Raw genomic sequence first — 12,229 nt, 5'->3', positions numbered from 1 at the left:
TCCCTCATTTTTGCCAGGTAACAGCCGCCTCCTCTGACGGAATGGGCCTGAGGTAAATCTACCCCATCCTGGACAAGTCCTTGGCCTTGGTTTGGCCTGTGGAATGCCTCTCCATCCCACTGGAAGGGGGTGAGTCAGTAAGTCTTTATCCCCCAGACCCTGGGGCCAGAGAGGTCTCAGTCTTTCCCCCAAGCTGGTGTCTGGGTTGTTTTTTTCCCTCTTCTGCTGCTCCCCTCCTGGGGAGAAGCACTGTCTCCTATTTTTGGGGAAGTCTCTCCTGCTGCCACAAGCTTTCTGCAGCTTGTCTCTCTCTCTACCTCCCCTCTCTCCCCCCCCCCCCCCCCGTGGGAACCGGGGACAAGAAACTGGGAGATGGGGAAGACTGCTTGGGCAAAAAGACTGGGACAGGCAGTTGGAAGGCATGAAATTAAGACTTGCTGGATAAGGAGACAGGGACTGGGATAAGAAGCCTGAGGAGTGGAGACTGAGACAAGCTAGGGAAGGAGAATGGGATTCAAATGAGGTGCCAGAGGTGGGGAAGAGAAAAGATTGGGCTGTGTTGGAGGAACCGAGGTAGGAAGCGGTTATGTTTGGAGAGAATATAGACAGAGAAAACTGTGCTCACTGGAACACTCCCCTCCTGATCTTGGCATAGAATCAAGATTCTTGAGTCTCTATTCCTCTACTGTCAGCAAATAATTGTGATACCCGCAGGGAAATTGTCCCATTCCTTCTACTGCTGATCCACATAGAAGATAACAGCACACTACTGCTTTCACTTACTCTGTTAGCTGTGTTTGTGTTAGTGGTGTTTGCCATAGAGCTAAAGGTTCCAACCCTGCTGATGACCCATGTGGGTGTCTGTATATTGTCACGTGATCTGTTTTTTTCAGTTTGCTTTTTTAAAACCCTAGCAAACTACACACACACAAACAACCTTAAAGAACATTATTATAGTTGTAAAGTCAAGCACTCAACTGTAAGGAAATGCCAGAATTAAGATTGCCTGTGCAATCTTAATTTGGCCCCTTTGGAGATGCATTATTATACTGTAATCATGATCACATACTTCTTAGTGTATAACATTTTACAGTTTATAATATAACTACTGTACTTGCTCTAGTCTGCTCATAAAGCACTTTACTTACCACCCCAAGATTATGTATCCAAGGATAACCTTCATGTTTTTTCACAAATACCAGATCTGAAAGTGCATTCCAGCTCTTGGCAGCATGAAGCTCATCTGTCATTAACTTTCCACTTTTGCCCTTTAATGGCCCCTGTAACTTCTTGCCGGGCAGCTTGATTTTTCCTTATTTTATTATTGATCATGTGTCTTTTTTTATGGTGTTCTAATTTAATTTGCTATCTGGACCTTTAAAAAATCTTTAACTCTTCCAGAATTTTTGCATGAATACTTTTTTTGCTGCTTTTTCTGTTTACAGTTTTTTGTGAAAGAGCTTTTTTATCCTTTAAGTGCAGCTCTACTCTGTGACATGACTGTAAAACGGCACCTTCCGACTGTTTTGTGCATTCACAATAATTTCTGTTGACTTCAGTGACAAAAATTAGTGCTTACTGCTTTTTATTTCTCTTAGTGGCATTGGCTCTGCAGGCCTGAGAGAGTGTGAGTTTGATTCAGTTCCATTTTCTGCATCACACACATTCATTTACTGAGTTCCATTCACTTGTACCCCTGTGAACACCATGGATTTGAACAGGTTTAGCTGAAGGCATAATTTGGCCAGCAAATCATTTATTATTTTATCATTTATCTTTTTTTTATAGAGTCCACCAGTGTGAGAGGCACTGCACAGAGAACATAGAGAAAACTGGGCCCTTCTTTGAGGAGTTCATATAAGTAACCATAATTCTGGCATTTCCTAACTTTTAAGTGCTTTACTTAAGGTTCATTTAACATTAGTTTTTTGTATGTAATTTCCTAAAAAAGCAAATTAGAAAAATCTGAAAGTTCATCCTGTGGAACCATAGTGACCCTCTCATTGGTCATCAGCCTGACTGGGACCTCAGATCCACAACACAGACTTATACAACTTGAACTAACAAAGTGAATGGTAGCAATAATAGGCTGTTACCCTCTGAGTAAACTAGACATTAGAGAGGGCTGACACATGCACTTTCCAGTGGTTTCGCAGCTATTTGCTAAACAGCAGAGGAAAGTTGACTCAGGAATCCTGGGTTCAAGTCCAGCTTTTGAAGAGGGTGTGCTCTAGGGATTATAGATCTTTCTACCTCTGTCCTCCTGTGCTCCCATTTCTCCTCAACCCCCCTGTTTCTGCCTCCTGTGCTTCTGTTTTTACACACCCTGCCCCAGCAACTCTCCCTGTCCTGTCTCATTCTTTTCTTATTCCCCCTCCACCCCAGCTCCTGTCCTTGTCTTTGCTGTCCTGCCCCCAATCCTACTTTCCACTCCCCTCCCCGCTCCAGCTCCACGATTATTGAACACCAACCTCAACCCTCTGCATTTTAGTCAGGCTGCTTCCTTGTTCTCCTCCATGGTGCCTGGATTCCAGCAGGGGGAGCACTGAGAACACAGGAAAGAGTCTCTCTGCTCTCAGTTCTGATGCCCAGTCCACAGCAGCCACCGGCTGCTGGGATGAGCAGTTACACAAAAGGTCCTGCTCAGCCCCTCCAGCCCCAGGATGGAGCACATTTAGTCGCTCTGTGGGGAGAGTACATGTGCAGTCCAGTCACCACACAGGAATTCTGAGGGGATAGAGCATGTTCAGATAGACTGAATCTTCAGAGGCTGTAACTGCTAAACTCTAACAAGTGTCTACTGAGCATGTTCAAGCTCTGATTTTCAGAGACTTGTAACTTGGCCAAATTCAGGTGGATTTTATAGTGAAAGCAGGGCAACCCCCATCCCCTGCCACCAAATGTCAAGTTTCTGCTCCAGCGCATGAGGGTACTCCACCTTCTCGATGAAATAATTGTCATTATTTTTCAACATGAGCAAAACAATGTATTTTTCCCTAACCTTCTTCTCAGAAATGGCTGCACGGTTTTAGCTGACAACCCCGCTCCCCATAGCCCTCCAAAATCAAATCAAATCAATAAATAAAATTCAGCCTGAAGCAGAGGCCCAGCATGGAAACATTCAGCCTTAAATATTAAAATTTGGCAAAATCATATGCAACTGAAAATGGAAAGTGCTAGGTAACTTTAGCTGGAGGTATTTCCAGGGTCACCTATAGCTATACCTTGTTGCTTAATTTTTTAGGACGTGGCTGACCAGTGGGCATACATATGGGTGAGAGGGTGTGTGTGTGTGTGGGGAGGGTGGGTGTAAAAGCCACTCTAGCTATAGGTAGACTAGGCAGCTGCCCAGAGCAGCAGATTTCAATAGATTCACCTTTGTTGCTTCCATGGGTTGTGCTGTGGGCAACATCAGATGAGGCTGGAGGGGCTGCCTGTGTGAAGGAGCAGCTGCCAGCTGGGGCTCCAAGGAGCAAGAAGCGGCCTCCAGCTGAGCTGCCAGGGAAGCACTCCAACCCCAATGGCCCCACGAGTGCTGCTGAGGCTTTGACCACAGCGCAGCAACTTACCTGGCTCCATCTTGGCACCCAGTCTGCACCTCTCCCCGTGGGCCCTAGTGCCCAGTCAGCTCCCAGCCACTGCCCTGGGCTCACACTGCAGTCACTGCTTCAATCTACTGTGTCTGGGCACAGTGAGGCGCTCATCTGTAAAGGTGCAGGGGGCAGATGGGTGGGTGGGAGAGTTCTTGAGTGCCGGGGGGGGGGGGGGGGGAGGAGCTGGGCTGGGCTGTGAAGTACAGAGAGCTGAGACAGAGGAACTGAATATAGGGGCTGTGGTGCGGATACCCCCATTCTGTCAGTGGAAAGGAGCCCGCCACTCTTTGATGGTGGGGATCAGCATCCCAGTAATGGGATGCTAAATTGTATTACACAGTTCAGCCACTAGGTGGCACTGTGTACAAAATACAGTACTGTATTTAGGGTAACTTCAGCCAGACCTGGCAGAGCATTAAAGGATTTTGTGGTGAACACATCTGGTGTGTAGCTAGTGCAGAAGTAAGCTCTGCAGTCAGTCCATATCTGGTACAGGATCAGGGCTTTATGTGGGGGGCAGGAGGTTTACGCTGCCCATTAACCAGGGCCCTACGAGTAGAGAGGTGTCTCCTGCTAGGGTCCAGGTCCCATTGTGGTTGAGCTGAGCGGCAGGGTGAAAGAGGGAGGCAGCAACTGAAGTTTTTGCTAGGGTGGCAGATTGTCTTGAGCGGCCTCTGTGGAGTGGGTGGGGTAGTGAAAGGAAATGCAGTCTTGTCTTTAGGAAAAGACGAATGTTTGGCCAGGGAGGAAAACCAGTTATTTGGAAGGAAAGCATCAGCTGAGTGCTGCAACTTCCCTTGTGGTTGTATCTAGCCATTTTTCTGACCCACCATTACTAGCACAAGTGCATCTCTACCTGTGATAGCAATAGTGGGAATGCTCAAGTAGACAAGCTGCCAGACAAGGCCTCTTTTTTTTTTTTTTTTTTAATACCATTGCATTGTTTAACCTTCTCTGAGCAGGTTTAGGCAACAGAGTGCTCCAAATACCAGTGTATGCTTGAATCCTTATCTGTGCTGGTGCTCCCACCATAATTACCATCCATGGAGCTTCACTGGTGTTAGACTCATGGGATAGTTTTCAGAGAAAGAATTAGTATGACACATACTCTGAGTGGTATGTTGGGACTAAAAGGTAAAGAATTTGGGAGAAGGGTGCACAGATTTAGGACCTCCTAACATTCATTGGATTGTTCTGGCCAGAAGTATTTTTAATATACTCTGCTGTGACTGATTGGGAGATGCAGTGGCTGGAGGTACTATAAGGATAAAAATTGCTCATGATTTTTGTATTGCAAAGTACTAAATTCTGTGGAAAAATTGAATATCCTGCATCTGTGTTCATTGATTGCAGAAAAACATCATACCTGGGCATATGATTTTAATGAAATAAATCTTAAAATGCATCCCAGTACAACAACATACTCTTTGAAGCTATGAAACAAAGCAACATTTTTCACAAACTTTTCTGATTTGTCTTTTATAGAGGAATATGTCCTGATGTGTGTGGGCTGCCAAAATATTTTTCTGCTTGTATCTTCCATACATGTGAGATGACAATGGCCACTTTGGAACCATACACCAAGTGTGAACACAAGCTGGGGGAAAATTGAAAAGTCAATATTAAGTGGAAAAAAATGCATGAGCTGTTTAGTAATAAAAAGAAAGGAAGAGTTTTTATATCAAGAAAAACCATGGAGATAGGGAGGAGTGAATATTAAAGAAACAGACAAAACACCCAATAAAAATAAAAATCACAGAAAACAATGGCACAATGCCTGCATACACACAGCTTGATGAAAACTCATTTCACCTGTGAGGAAAAATGTACAATTACAGGTGGCAACCACATGGAAAAGTAAACAAGAAAGGCCTTGCGGGGGGAAATGAGACTTATAACAGCACAGGTTAAAAGATGAAATTCATGTAAAATAATGCATAGCTATACAATACACACACTCACATCCAGAAATTAAAAATCATATATAAACTTATTAAAAGTAATACAAAGGTAAACACCAATAGATATAAGAGCTGTAGAATTAGGTCCCTAATTTGCTGAGTACTCTCTCCTTTAGGTTTCTTTAAGTGTTGTTTCTGAAAGTTTCTCTCTTTCATGGGGTATCTTTGTTTATGATTATTTAACATCCATCCCCAACCCTATCCTCAGATGTTTTAGTTTGTGTTTTCCAAGTTAAGTCCTCATTTTGTTGTTTGTCCCATCAGTGTGCCTTAACTCTATTCTGGAGTAAAATGACAATATTTTGGAAATCAAAAGCTGAGACTTTTTGTGGCAACTTTTTTTAAGTTTGTGAAAGAATAATTCAAAAGACAAAAGTACATTTTTAGAAAATGTGTGTCGTTGTCATTGCTATCAACTTCTGATTCAGGAGTGACACATCAGTATTTCTCCAAGTCAAGAATTTTTTTTCCAGTAACTACTGTTCTAAATGCTCACTCTGAACAAAAGAAGAGCTTTAATAATGTCCTACAGTCATTTGACTTTTCTCTTCATTGCAAACACTGTTCATCATTCCATACACTTACTGGACTGTTTGTGATAAGCACAGAGCATATTCTTACTTGGTATAGCAAAATCTTTTGTATAAATGTTTATTTATACTAAAACTTAAATGTATTGATTGATTAAATGAAAAACTGCAACATTTAGATGTCCTCAACAAAGTACAAGGGATACTGGGATATCATCTGAAAAAACAGGATGGTCCAAATAAAACTGGGACATATGGTCATCCTAATTCTAGAGTGACTACTTTAAGGGTCAGAGAGTAATTTAATCTTACTGCCAATTTAGTCATTGGCCTCTCTGAGGATTCATTCAATAATGGTGGCAGTTTGAATAGTGGTCTAAGGATTAAGTTCACCAAATACAGTTCAGTCAAACCAATGACCTAGGGGTAAAGATTTCCATACCCTATTATCAGTCCCTTGAGCTTTCTATTCTGCCTCATACATCTTAAATAATGACAGGCAGAATATTGGGCATAATACACACAACTCTTGGATTCTCTTGTATAATGAAGAAAGATCAGAAAACCCTGAATCTATTTCTGTTTAGATTTAAATCAATGCAAATAATGTAACCTTCCAGTTTATAACTAATGATGGAAGCACACAGTGTTCAATTCTGAATAATTTTCTCCAGGGATAAGGAGCAAAAGAATAGCTTTCCATACCAATGAATATGTTAACTAGCTTTTCCAGAGTCTATTGTGTAATTAAGAGTAAGCAGTTATGCTTTTATTTGTCAATACTGTGCATCTCTCACACAGTAAAAGAAGGAAACACAGTATGTAAAATGAGATTAAAAAAAAAAAGTCTCCAGTCACACTTTGCAAACATCCCTATGCAAAATGACATTTCCAGTTCTTCTTTCCCTCTGTTTTTAAATTTGAAGTATGAGGAGTAAAGAAAAATAATGCTTATAATAAATGCTTTACAACGTATAAAATAATCATGGCCAATAAGTAAGTCCTTTGGAAAACATTTATATCCTCTCTCTCTCATTCCTTTCCTTGCATATTATACTACTTTAATTTTTGAAGGTTGTTAGTGTTTATAGTTCTGTAATGTGAATAGAATCTGATGTTACTGTTATAGAAATCAGAATTTTCAATTAAAATTAATTTGTTGGATAATCTATTTATCCAGGAATTTTAGCTCATCTGGCACGTTTAGTTTTCAGGAAGTCCTGTATCACACTCAGATAAGTTGATTGAAATACAAGAAGGGCAAGTCATTTGCCCAGTGTCACATGTTGAAGTCAGCCACTGATAATCAACCTCCACAGCAAGAGTACAAGTCAGAATTTCATGGAGATGTAACTTTATCACCAATTTTTAGGATGGAATGGGGAAAATGATTTTCCCTCTGTTTCAAGCATGCTAAGCTTTTATGATTAAGGTATATTTCTCTTCTAGAGTGAAGTAAAAATAGTAGGATTTTATTTTGAAGAGCATTTCATAAACTTTAGCCAGTCTTTGTTTTTCTGGCTGCTCACCTACAAGTTTTGCCTGCTGGAAGTTTGAGTATATCCAGATTGTGTCTATATGGATGCATTAATAAAAGTTATATAGCTAAAAGAGAGCATCTTTTTAAATATGCAAATGATTATCTGAATCTGAAACTGCCAAATTTCATCCAAATAAAAATTTGTTACCTCAAATTCAGTTTGACTCTGTTTTACTAGCTGATGCTGCCCCTGTATGGCTTCTTTGTTTTAAAGGAAGAAGAGAAGAGGGTTCACAGTGATTATTTACACATTTGTTTCTTTTAGTGCAAAATTACTTTTGGGAAATATAACTGTGGACTTTCCTCATATTTTCTGTCTTCCACACATGTCATTAGTTCAGTCTGTTGAAGATCAAAGGTAATGGTGTGAATCTTACTAATCTTCAAGTATGCTTTGTTTTCTCATTAAAAAAGGGATAGTATTTTCTAAAATAAAAAATTAATGTGTAAAGATAAATGTCTTATGTGTTCCTCTAATAATAATAATCTGTTTTGGTCCTACCTATTGGTCCACATCTTTCCATCTCGTAAGGACTGGACAGAGACAATCAATAGCTTTCCGTTAGAGTCCAATTCTGTCAACTTTACTTATTTTTAGGACCTTAATTGTGAATCTAGTTTCTTACCTATGTGAGTAGTGTTGTATTAATTTAGGTGGAATATATGCGTCTAAAGAGTCAAAGATGTTAACATGATCCTGTCACTGTCCAACATTAAACAGTGTTAAACGAGGTTTGGGGGCTTGGTATACCGTGACTGTAGCCTGCTTAGTACCATGACAATAACACTAGGAAATTCATGCTCCAGGAAATGTTTTTGGAAAGTTTTATTGCCTGTGTTATACTGGAGGTCAGACTAGACGATCACAATGGGTCTCAGAATCTATGAATGCCAAAGGTTAGAAATTTACTGATTGAAAATAACAAAAGAAAAAGAATCAAAACAAGGCAAAAAGCATTGAAACTGAAATTGAGTGATTGTGAAAAACAAACAGTCAAAACCTATCAGTCTCTTTTCAGAGAGGGTAAATATTGGTTAAAGTCTTTTATTTTGTGAAGCAGTCCTAGGTGAGGAAGAAAGGGGTTAGTTTTGTTGTTATGTTGAGTCAGGCGTGATATTACTTTCCTGCTTTTGACAAAACAGACAGACAGAAAGGAGAGAAGTCTTTTCATGATCTTCTCAGGGTACAGAGCAGCTAGTCAAGTCATAGATGGATGCTTTGGGCTGGCAGGTTGGCCACGATAGCTGTTGCTCTGGAACCCCAACTCACTCTCTGGTCAGAGTCATCATCTGATTGGTCTGCTCAGGGCCTTCTCCTTCACTGGTCCTTCTCAGGCTGAGCAGAGCTGGTCTGGTCTTCTACTCTCATTTATGCTGGTGCTGTGCACTGCAGTTGATTTTAGGATCAGGTAAAAAGTTGAGAGAGGGAGAGAAGAGGAGCAAGATAGTGGAGGATGGAAAGAGACACACAAAGGAGGGGAAGACACAACAGGATCTCACATGTATCAGGCTGGGGTCCATGATGATGTGAAAAACCCCTTAATAGTGGCAGTACTAGTGGTTGTATTTCCCTCCATCCCAAAAAAGGTCTCTTTTTAAGGGAACCAGAAAGGGTGATGGGTGGAATAGCTCATTATTTTCATTATTTTGTCCACCAGTTAGGCTTAATTTCTGGTCCCACACGTCTCTTGTTTAACAAGCATGATCTTAACACAGTCACTGGGTAAAAGTAGACTTCTGTTTCAAAATTAATTCAAGCTTTCTGTCTCATACATTTTTTTTTTACACATTTTTATGTAACAGGTCACTGTGACAATTCATGAATCTGCCTCCACTTTTACCAGTTAGGCTCACAGTTAAAGTATTAACTGCCTCAATTATTACAACAGCTCTCCTGGAACTGGTCTCGGCCCCACGCCTGCAGTGAGTGCCACCTGGGTACAAGTGTCTGCCCATGTAGGCTTGATTTCAGGACTACTGCCCTTGTCAGTGAGATACCACTCAGTGTGAGAAAGGGTGGCAGAATCTGGCCCTGTTTACTGAGTAACATGAGACACTTTCTCTGCTTATTCCCAATGGTGCCATCTTCATAATATAACCATTCCCAGAGAACATGGACAAAAAAATAACCAAGGATTTGAGATACCAGGAATCACCCTGTTTGAAGGAACAATAGCTTAATAGTTAAGTTTCCTGGATTTCATTATCTAGTTTTTAGTGAAAAGCATAGAATGTTTAGCTATTAAACAAACAAACACCAATCTCTTTGCACTGTAAGAAGTAAAACGTTTAGAATGAAATAAGTTCTGTAGATTTGGTTCAACATTAACCCACTGACCTCATTCAGAATATCATGAACTCAAGCATACTACTTTGGGTAATATCATATAACTGATACAATACAATATAATTTTCAGTTTTATACTGTGAAAAGTGGTTCTTACGATAATCTGTTCCTGAGATTGCTCCTACTGTTATCATAATACAAAGAACATGATCCTGCAAAAATACTAGATAATGCACATTGAAAAAGAGAGAGATTATCTAGTTTCACGGTTCTTCTGCTTGGATGTTTGTTAAATTGAATTCATTTCAGTCAGTCAGTGGCAACGGCTGAACAGGCTAGCTGCCCCGAGTACATATCCTCTGGGTCAAGCGCGTTTGTATTCATGCTATGCTACTAAGCTAATCATGCCAGTGTAGCCAATTAGTTCATTTTATCATTTAATTGTGTTTTCTATTGTCATGGTTAACTCGTATGTTATTTTGTATATAATAATGTAGGATAAATAGATTTAAGTTAAGGTGATAGATATAAGTAGGGTAGGAACATAGAAGTATAAGATAGACAAATATTTGGGAGTGATGAGTGTGTATTAGATGTATAAGTAAAGTGAGGCTGTAATGCAAGACCTACAAGCTAAGGCCTGTAAGATTTCAGGTTACTCACACTAGGCCTCAGGCCTAGTAGGCTTGACATAAGTTGATGACCCAAGAATAACCCTGGACTAGTAAAGTTACAAGATTACTGTAAAGAATGTGCCAATGGGTCAGTGGTTCTCAAACTTGTTGTATTGGTGACTCCTTTCACAGAGCAAGACTCTGAGTGTGACTCTTAGCCCCTGTGGGTGCCCCCCTGGTCCCTGGGGGCTCCCTAATCCCTGCATTCCCCCCTCCTTTGCCCACCTGGGGAAAATGACCTGCGTGCACGGAGCGGCTGGTATTGCTGCTCGCTCCCCCTCAAATGCTGCTCCTCTGTGCACTCCTAGGGGCCTGTGGGGGGAGTGGAGGGGAGGAGCAATGTAAGGGCACCCTGCATCCAGTTCATTTTCTCCACCTGGGCTGCATAAGGAGAGGGCAGAGAGCAGCAGCTCCTGATGATTGCTTCACAGCACAGCCTAGGTGGGAAAGTGGCCTGGATTCAGGGAGCCTTGGTGTTGCTCCTCACTCTCCCTCCTCCCTCCCACTCCCAAGCTCCTAGGGGGGCATGGAGGAACATTACCGCGGGGAGGGGGGCGTAGAGGAGGGGTTTTGAACAGTATCTGTGTTACTGCTCCCATTCCCATGTTCCTCCGCTGGGAGGAAGCAGAGAGGCTCACAGCCCACGTGGCTAGGCTCAGGGCTCACAGCCCCGCAGTTGGTGGGGCTTGAGGCTGTTCACAGCCCCAGGCCCGGCCATGGTTGGGGCTACTCACAGCTGATGACCCTCACATAACCAAATTGCGACCCCCCTAAGGGGTTGCAACCCTCAGTTTGAGAACCAATGTAATAGGTAATATTCCAAAAAATATACTGCAGTGTACCCATTTAGGCCGCAAAGCACCTGATTATAACATCATGGAAAGTCCTGCTCTGCTTACAGGATACTCTGGGAGTATGTTGATGTAAATGTTAATAAGAATAAAAGGAACTAAGACAACAGCCCATGAGAAGTGGGGCACCCCAAAGTTTCTGGAGTGTGCAAATACGGGTAAGGAAAAGGAAGTTGGAACCCTCATGCTTCTGCATAAGGTGTCAGAAGTAATCATAACAGGATACAGGTTTCCTGTATGGATGGGGTGGGAAGACCCTGGCAGAATCATCCCTCTATCAATGACCACCTTTTGAGAGATCCACCAGAATAAAATATCTTCAGGCATTTGAATACGGATACTGCATTCACTATTGCCTGGGTTCTCTTAGGTTTTATATATTTGTTTGTGATTGTAACTTTAGTGATGTGCTTAGTAAAACTTATAATACAGACAAGATTCCTTACTTGTGACTTTGTTTGTGGTCACTGTCTTCATTCTTCGTGTGTTCCTGGAGCCTCCAAGCCTAAGAAAATCACTAACAGTAACTTTCACCTTCTTGATCTCAAAACTGTAGCACTGCAGGAGCCAGCCTCACTCCCTAGGGGCACTATAGTTTATCACAGGACTATCAATTCAATGTAAATAAAGGATACACTACCTCAGATAGGAGCTAGTGTGAGTATGTCTGTATGAACTGGAAATCACACCCCTTATTCCCAGTGTAAAGGTATGCACAGTGTCCTTCAGACATGACTAATTACTGTACATATCTTTCATTTTTTCAATTAGCTGCTTTGATTTTTAAGGCTCA

The 12,229-nt window shown here is 41.6% G+C and overlaps 1 protein-coding gene across 4 annotated transcripts in view; it reads left to right on the top strand.

Annotated features, from left to right (window-relative positions):
* The window catches only part of NEBL (nebulette), a 382,486-nt gene that overhangs the window by 225,472 nt on the left and 144,785 nt on the right, over nt 1–12,229 (top strand). The window contains exon 2 of one of the 4 annotated variants that reach the window (XM_067562340.1): nt 18–129. The exons of the other annotated variants lie outside the window; for them this stretch is intronic. The gene's annotated coding sequence lies outside the window, so the exon portion shown is untranslated. The remainder of the gene's footprint in view (nt 1–17; nt 130–12,229) is intronic. 4 annotated transcript variants of the gene reach the window in all.

This window comes from Emydura macquarii, unplaced genomic scaffold (genome assembly GCF_026122565.2).
Source record: "Emydura macquarii macquarii isolate MOO-44397 ecotype Brisbane River unplaced genomic scaffold, CSIRO-AGI_Emac_v2 contig_2422, whole genome shotgun sequence".
NCBI lineage: Eukaryota > Metazoa > Chordata > Testudines > Chelidae > Emydura > Emydura macquarii.
Note: the sequence above shows the minus strand (reverse complement) of the source record. Positions and strands in the feature narration are given on the sequence as shown.